The sequence below is a fragment of the Macrotis lagotis genome, chromosome 1, assembly GCF_037893015.1.
Source record: "Macrotis lagotis isolate mMagLag1 chromosome 1, bilby.v1.9.chrom.fasta, whole genome shotgun sequence".
Lineage (NCBI taxonomy): Eukaryota > Metazoa > Chordata > Mammalia > Peramelemorphia > Peramelidae > Macrotis > Macrotis lagotis.
In genome coordinates this window covers 134,384,339-134,392,932 of record NC_133658.1, presented here as the reverse complement: position 1 = coordinate 134,392,932, position 8,594 = coordinate 134,384,339, and the positions used below count along the sequence as shown (strand labels likewise).

At 33.7% G+C, this 8,594-nt stretch overlaps 1 pseudogene; it reads right to left on the bottom strand.

Moving 5' to 3' along the window:
- Positions 1 to 4,540: 4,540 nt before the first annotated feature.
- LOC141514245 (NEDD4 family-interacting protein 2 pseudogene) lies at positions 4,541 to 5,054 on the bottom strand (annotated as a pseudogene).
- Positions 5,055 to 8,594: the final 3,540 nt, after the last annotated feature.

Sequence of the window (8,594 nt, the reverse complement as noted above, 5' to 3'; positions counted from 1 at the left end):
TTAGCCTGTTATCAAGCTCATTTGCTGAACTGGGAACTGAGCCATGCTGTGGCTAAGAGCCTGTCACTGGCTTTCCCATTCTCCTGCTTAAACTGGATTATATTTCCCCTTTACCCCTGGAGAGACAGACCTCTGTTCAAGAACATCCACAATACCTAGAGTTGAAAGCTTGTTTTGCTCTTTCCTTTATGGGATCTATAGCTTTAAGGTCTGTGTACAGGTTTCAATCAGTCTTTTCATTTAGTTGTGTTAGGAAAAACTACAGAAGCATACTACCTTCACACCATCTTGGCTCTACCCCACAGATCTTGTTCTGTGTATAATATGTGTGATTTTAGGCTACTTTTAGAGAATTAGCATAAAAATTGGAGAGAAAAAAAGTACTGCCCATGATCAGATGGATTAATATTTTTTCTCTAAATTCACTAGATCATCTTCATGATGAATCTAAATCCCTCCTTTGGCTTATGTCACTTAGGACAAATTCACTAAATGACCAAAAATTATATCCAGCTGGTCAAGATGTATGAATAAAAAAACTGAGGACAGGAGTTTTAGGACAAATTACTTTACTTATGACTTTACCTTTAAGATAACAAATGGGTAGAAATCAATCACTCTCAATGGGGTGGTAAGAATAGACAATATAATAGAGTTGTGTATGGATCCAAAATTTCTGGAGAACAATATAGAACTATGCTCAAAAATCAATAATACTCTTCATACCCTTTAACCCAACAATTCCAATTCTAATTCCATAGTCGGAATTGTAAAAAATGGGGAAAGTCCTAGATATTCCAAAAAAAATATTCCTAGGAGCTCTTTTTGTAGTGGCAAAGAATTAGAATTTGAGGGGATGCCCATCAATTGAGTAATGGCTAAACAAGTTATGGTAATGAATACTAGGAATCTTATTGTTCTATAAGAAACAAAAAATGGTCAAACTCTAGAGAAGCATGGAATGACTTACAGGATCTGATGCTGAATGAAGGGAGTAGAACCAAGAGAAAAATGTACACATCAACAACATGATGAGATGAATAATCTTGATGGAAGCAGCTCCTCCCAACAATCCAGAGAGCAAGGACTACTGTATTTGACTGCTTATGGACTATATTGTCCCCAACTAGAGGAAGAAAAACAAAACAAAACACGCAGAAAAAAAAAATCTTATCTCTTTCCTTTAATCCTAATTTCTCATGCCAAAAATTACTAATTTGTAAATATGGTTAGCAAAATATATATATAAAATGCTAACCTGACATTCTCTGCTAATGGGACGGGGGCAAGAAAGGAGGGTGAAGGTAAATTTTGTCACTTGGAAATATTCATGTACAAATGTTTGAAAATAAAAAAAAATAAATTTTAAAATTTAAATGAAAAAGAATAGACAATGCAAATAGTTTGGAAAGGTTTACATAAATTGTTGGATAGTAGATACATTCTCCTCCATTAATATCTATTTCATCAGCAGCAATTTGAATAACAGCTTACAAAGACCAATAAGAAAATAATAGATTTCTGAATTATTGAAGTAGAACAATTTTAAGTTGTTAAGAGCAATTAAAGTTATCAAAATTTTACTGACACTGTACTTTGCAAGACTCTCTGTTAAAGATATTCATCTATAACATTAATCTCTGGACATAATGGGGGCAAAATTATGGTTTTTTTCCTACCACTCTACAGGAGAGGACACAGGGATGAAAAGACTATATAAGGTTTATAGCAACTCTCAAAACAGTTTTAAAATTTAATTTCTTTTATCTATCTTTGTCTTGGACTGCCCATGAAAAGCATGGTGATTTCAAAGTTATGGGAAACCTGAATTATATTTCTCAACATTTTCAGCAGGAACAGAAATGAAATATTGAAGTCTGGTTATTGTAGGTACCCAGAAGTGCAAGATAGCTTTGTGAAATGTGGCATTGATCTGTTATTAGAAAACAAGAGCACTACCCTCAGGTTACCTATATCACTGTAATGCATGGTACATATTATTAATATCATTCACAAGTGTTTCTTAGTTGTTTACCAGTTTTAGATAATTCATGTAAACATTTATGTATTACCTGAGCAACACATATGCTTTATACTTATGTCAGGCACTATAAATGCATGCTAGGAATACAAAGAAAGCCTAAAAGAGATTGCCTAAGGACATGTAAAGTTCTATACATTATATGTCCTATACATTATAAATTGAACATAATCTCAGAAAGTATGCAGAATTTACGTGGCTGGGGAAGGTCTCTTATGCCTCTATTTGAAGAATCTAAGAGAAATCAATTTTTTTTCTACTATGTTGTAGATTCTCCCCTGAATCAGAGAGTCAGCTCCCTGATGTCAAGGGATGCTGAGGGAAGGCAGCTTTCACAAAAAATGTTGACATAGGCAAGAAGTGGCCACCCTGCAGTCTGTGATAAGTTCAACGTTTTAATGAAATAACAACTCCTTTTTTGTAAAACTACTAATGTAACACCCCCAAGAGTCTCATAGATTCCATATAAAAACATGAATAGCCACATAAGTCTTGAACTCATTCGCTGAACCTGTAAAATCCTCAAAATGCACTTGTTAGAAGTTGCTTTGCACCAAATACTTATTAAATTCAACAAAAAGATTTTTTGCTAAATGCAAAATCAGTACCCAGCCATGATCATGTATGATCCCTTACACAGAAGCAATTAGGGGCAGCCCAATTGTTGCAAGTGAGTAGGAAGAAGAGAGCAAGAATAATTGACTGACTGTTTTTTTAGGTTAGGATAAGAAGAACAAGCTCTATTGAGGAAAAAGGTAAAAATTCTATCACAAAACTTCAAATAAAAGGATTAAACATTAAATGAAAACGTGACTTTTAATGGTTGATGTCTCTATCTTACTTCAAAAACTGGGTTAATAATTAGGAAAATGATCCTCAATAAAACTCTTACAAATAACAATAAAAAGCAAATATTCTGAGGCTGTAGTCCATTTTCAGTGACTTCTTAGATTCTTTGATGACTGACATGAAGATTTATATTAATCTCTTTTTTTAGCAAAACAAAACTATGTCTTTTCATTTGTCAGTCATAAAGACAATGGGGGAAAAAACAAAGGTAGGTAGATGAAATTCAAAACTTGAAAAACATAATTGTATTTCATAAAGTAGAGAACATGTCATTCTACATAGTTTAATACACTTTTAGTAACCTTCATAGTATAATAAATGAAATGATCAATAGTTGCCATTTTTATGTCCCATAAACATATAAAGTTAAAATTAATTTTGATGATTTGACTCAGACTCCACTATTTTCAACATTAAAAAGTAAAATTATAATTTAAAAACCAAAAACTGATGAGAAATGTTTTTGAAAGGTACAAAACATATTAACTCATGACTGCAATCTGGAATCCAATTGTTCATAAAAGCTCATTTGTAAGTCTCATACACATCTAGGTGCAAGAGATGATTTTCTCAACACTTAACTGCATTACTATGAAGTAAGAAGCTATTTATAGTGCAGATTTTTATTTGTTAGCTGAGATTAGCTAAACACCTAAAGGGAAAAAATTCTTTATTGTTTATTAAAAAGGCACCTACTACATCTACCAAGATAGTTCTTTTTTTAAGGATTAACTAAAAATAATACTGATATAATTCAAAAATAATTTCAAAAATTAATTTAAAAAACAGATGTGTTATTAAGAGAATCTGTTGTTTGAATACCATGAATCATACTACAAACTAAGTTTCTCCCTTAGGTACTATTTGATACTTAGTTACATTTTTTTCATTTACCCTCCTCTGAAATTTTGTTCCAAAACAATCTATGTCATCAACACCCAAAGTGTCTATATCTATCTGCAGATTTGTCTATAGAATGATATTTTTTCCATATTTATTAAAATCATTTTAAATGACTAGGAAATGATTTGGACATAATGCCTAAGAAGGTAATCTGAAAAAAAAATGAATGCATGGTTAATTACAGAGCAAAAGAGATTTGATAGATGAAGTAATAGCCTTTGTCAAAACTTGACAACTTCACTAATAGCTTTGCAAGTTCTGGTAAACTTTATAACACAGGATATTCTATGTGAATAATCACTAGATGAATCTATTGTCCATAAAACTAATTAAGAGTGTGCCTTACCTAATCTGAATTGTTTAGTAAATTAAATTTTTTATGAAACTAAACTTCAGATCAACATATCAGTGGTACACATATGCTATAAGAGAGCTTATCACTCAAATCTTTCAGGTTCTCGAACACTGATTAACCAATTCCAACTGTACCTTATTTTTATTCAATTATGTGAATTGTTTTGTTTATTTGAATTCTTTCCTTTTAAATGAAGCATGCATGAAAAAAGGTAACAAATATTTAACAGAATGAACAAAAATGGTATTTAAGTATAAACCACCCTGTCATTCAATTTATTTTCTTCACTAATTGGTCTTTTGTTGTTAGTAGTCTTCTAATAGTTGAAGGCATACAGATCATCTGGAAATTTCACATTGATATAGGAAAGGAATGTCTGGTTGATGTAGTCACTAATACAAGAAGAAAAATATCGTTCTTTGAGCAGATATCATGCTTTCAGACATGCTTCTTACTTTAAGATAATAGACAAACCCTCTGAAGAAAAGTAGGAGGCTGAAGAATGCCAGCATGAAGATACCATCATTACGTGCTCTAAGCTGATCTGCATCACTGAAGTCATCTCTTGAAGGAAACCATTCTCTCAGACATGATTCTACTGCAGCAGCTGCCATTGCAGCAACTTTGACCTTCTCTGTTTCATAATATGTAGGAAGAGAGGTAGCTGTAGGGTGGTGGCACAGGATCAAATTCGCTGTGAGTTTCTGTTTCTGAAGTTGCAGCTGCTTCCACAATAATGCCACTATAAGGTGGAGGAGAAACCTCCTTCTCAGGTATATGTACAGAAGAAGCTTGTGCTATTTGTGCTGAAGGTGATGATGGCTCAACAGTAGCTGATTCTGAATTATTATCTTCATTATGAAGCACTTGGTAGCAGCAAGTAGTCAGCTGCTTCTGAAGATCCATCTCTGAAGGTCTTCAGGACCCTCCTGGACAATGAAAGGATTGGGAAGGAGGGTAGGGGGGTGGGGAGAAGGGGGTCTCTGACCCTGGGGCTCTCAGTTGTTAGGCTCCTGCTGTCACCCCCTCCCTCCCCCCTTCCCTCCCCTCCATCCTCCTCCATCACTTCCTGAAGGAGCTGTACTCACTTCCCACCTCAGCCAAGAACTCTGTGCTGTCCCTATATTAATCTCTTAAAAGGAATTATTTACTGTGAAAAATTACCAGAGATCTAGCAGACAAGGACTCAAAATGAAGTGGTATTTTTTCAAGTAAAAGAAGTCATTCCTTATCTCCATCTGCTGGATATCATGGATTTCTTCAAATATGAGTTAAAATCTTATCATTTACAAGAATAGTTTTCTAATCCCTCTTAATTCTAGTGCCTTCTCTCAGTTAATTATTTCCTATATATCCTACAAATAGTCTATTAATTAACATTTGTTTGCTTGCTGTTTTGGCTTATAGGTTGGGAGCCCTTTTAAATAAGGAAGTCTTTTATCTCTTTGTTTTTATCCACTGTGCTTACTTAGCATAGTTTTTGGAACAAAAAAAAGGCATTTAATATATATTTATTGATTGACTGATTGATTGATTAATAACTTAAATGAAAAAAGATCATGACCTGACTACCAAATTTACAGATGACACAGTAATTGAAAAACAAATAAATAAACAAAAAACCCCCAAAGAATTAATATAATATACTGTATGTCAGAATGTATACACCAAATTAACTCCCCAGACAATCTACTGAGGCAATTAAGATGAAATTCAAAATATAAAAATATTAATTCTTATTCTTGTACTCCCAAAGGTCAACTAACTCTCTCTCTCTCCATATATATGTATATATATATATATGTATATATATATATATGTATATATATATATTATATAATATATATAATATTGAGTGAATATACTTATTTTTTATCATCCAAAGTCAAAACATTTCATGAACTATTTATACCCTTTACCCAAAGCATACTTTCTCCCCTCATCCTCCACTTGGGAGTACATAATTAACCCTTTGTCAAGTAAAGTCTGGATTAAGTCCAACCCTGATTTAATTAATTTTAAGAATCTCAAAGGGTTCTAAGTATTGGGACACTCTTAAAGTCTCACTTAAGATAAAGTGCTAAGCTTTATGAGCACAGCAAAATTAGAGTAGAGAAAAGGAAACTGAGACACTTAAGTTTAGAGTAAACAACCCTGCTTTCCATCAGGGCTTTTTGTCTCAGACATAGTGATATCATCTTGGACTTCTTCAATGAAGAGCCAAGGTCCAACCATATCCATATCTTCTAAGTCCACTCTTTTCAATTATATTGGGAACCTTTAGTTATCCTAAGAGAAGTACAATTCACAAGTACATTAATTGTTCTATCTTCCCTTTTAGGGTTGTATACAATTTGATGGCCTTGACTAACACTGGTTTTGTTTTGTTTTGTCCTTCTTTTCACTTACCTTTTAATACATCTCTTGAGTCATGTATTTGGCCATTGAATTCTGTGCTCAGTTCTGGTCTTTTTTTGGTGAATTTTGAAGTCCTCTTTTCATTAAAAAATCTATCTTTTCCCCTGACAATATAAGATGAATTTTGCAGAGCAGTAAATTCTTGGTTGATGGGGTAAAATATAAATGTGAAAAATTTCTCGTGGTTTTTAAGTAGAGTACAAACACCATAAAAGTAGCCCAAAAAACTTCTGAGTCACCCTTGGCAAAACACTTAACCACTATGGGCTCATTTTCTTCATTTATAAAAATAGGAAGTTTGACTATTGAATTCTATATTGCCTTTGAGTTTTACGATCTGTGATATTATGATCTAAGGCTGCATTAATGGTACATATAAATGACTTTGAAGTAAGGCTTTGTTTTTATAAATGTATAATTTCATTTGAATCTCAATGACCCTATATGATAGATAGCATATGTTTTATCATTATTTTACAGATGGTAAAACAGAAGCTTATAAAGGAATTTGTGACTTGGGCATGGTAAAATTGTAAGAGTGGAATTTTTTTAATGTTTATTTATTTATTTTTTCACCTACATGTAATGATAATTTCCAACACTCATTTTTTTTACATATTTCTCCCACCTACCTTCACTCTGACCTCCCTCTGACAGAAAGAAATGTAATATAGGTGCGCTCTCTCTCTCTCTCTCTCTCTCTCTCTGTATATATATATATATATATATATATATATATATATATATATATATATATATATATATATACATATATGTATTTATGTATAAATATATATATATTTATAGAATGCTAAATATAGGTGTATATTATTAATATTGTGAAAGAAGAATCACATGCAAATGGAAGAGAAAATGAGATAAAAAGCATAATTCATAAGATAAATTATTTTTAAAATTGAAGATAGTAAAATTTGGTCTGCATGCAAACTCCACAGTTCTTTCTCTGGATATTAATATTATTCTATGTCATAAGTCATTTAGTATTGTCTTTGATTATTGTACTGCAGAAATGATCAAATCTACCATAGTTGATCATCACCCCACGTTGCTGTTAGTGTGACTAATGTTCTGGTTCTGCTCACTTCACTCAGCACCAGTTGTTGAAACTGTTTCCATGCTATTCTGCAGTCCCATCCCTCATGATTTCTTATAGAACAAACATGCCCATCACATTTATATGCCATAGATTGTTCAGTCAATCCCCAGTTTAGGAACCCTCTTTCAATTTCCAAATCTTTGCCACTATGAAAAAGCTAGTAAAATATTTTTGTACATGAATTTTTGTTTGTTTATTTGGTTTTTTACCATGTTTCACAATCTCTTTGGGATTCAAACCTAGTAATGGTATTGCTTGGTGAAAAGGTATGACCAGATTGAGCATAATTCCACATTATTTTCCAAAAATTGTTGGATCAATTCACATCTCTACCAACAATGCATGTAACACCAAAGGTTTTCCTCCAGATTGTTTGCCTTGGGTATGTCAGCTACCCAATTCCTTCAACCTGGACTTTTTCTGGTCTCTCCTATAGGACTATGCTGTCAGGGTTGGAAACACCAAAGGCTCTCTCTAGACAGACTGCTGTGGGGAAGCCTGCCATCACCATGTTGGGTCCTTGGTGAAACCTGGGGTTGTTTATGTGTTGTTTATGTTAGGAAACACCAGGGCCTGGGGGATCAGGTCATCCAGATCACTTGAGCTGGCCAAGTGGAGGTCCTAGGCAGCCATGTTGGAACTGTCTTAGACCACCCCCCCCATGCCATCACACCACTGCAAAGACTTCTACTCCCACAGAAGAGGTCCTCATGTTGGTCCCCCACCTTGTGTGCCCCACCCACCTGCCCCTGCTGCTGATGCCCTAGGACTCTATTCTATGCCTTAGGCATTACCATGCTTTTTTCCCTCCTTCACATTCCCCCAAATCCATAGTTTATTGTTTCTGGGTTCTGTCACTCTAAAATCTGTTAAGAGGATTGATTAATGTTGGTTTTGAGAGAAAGGCAGGA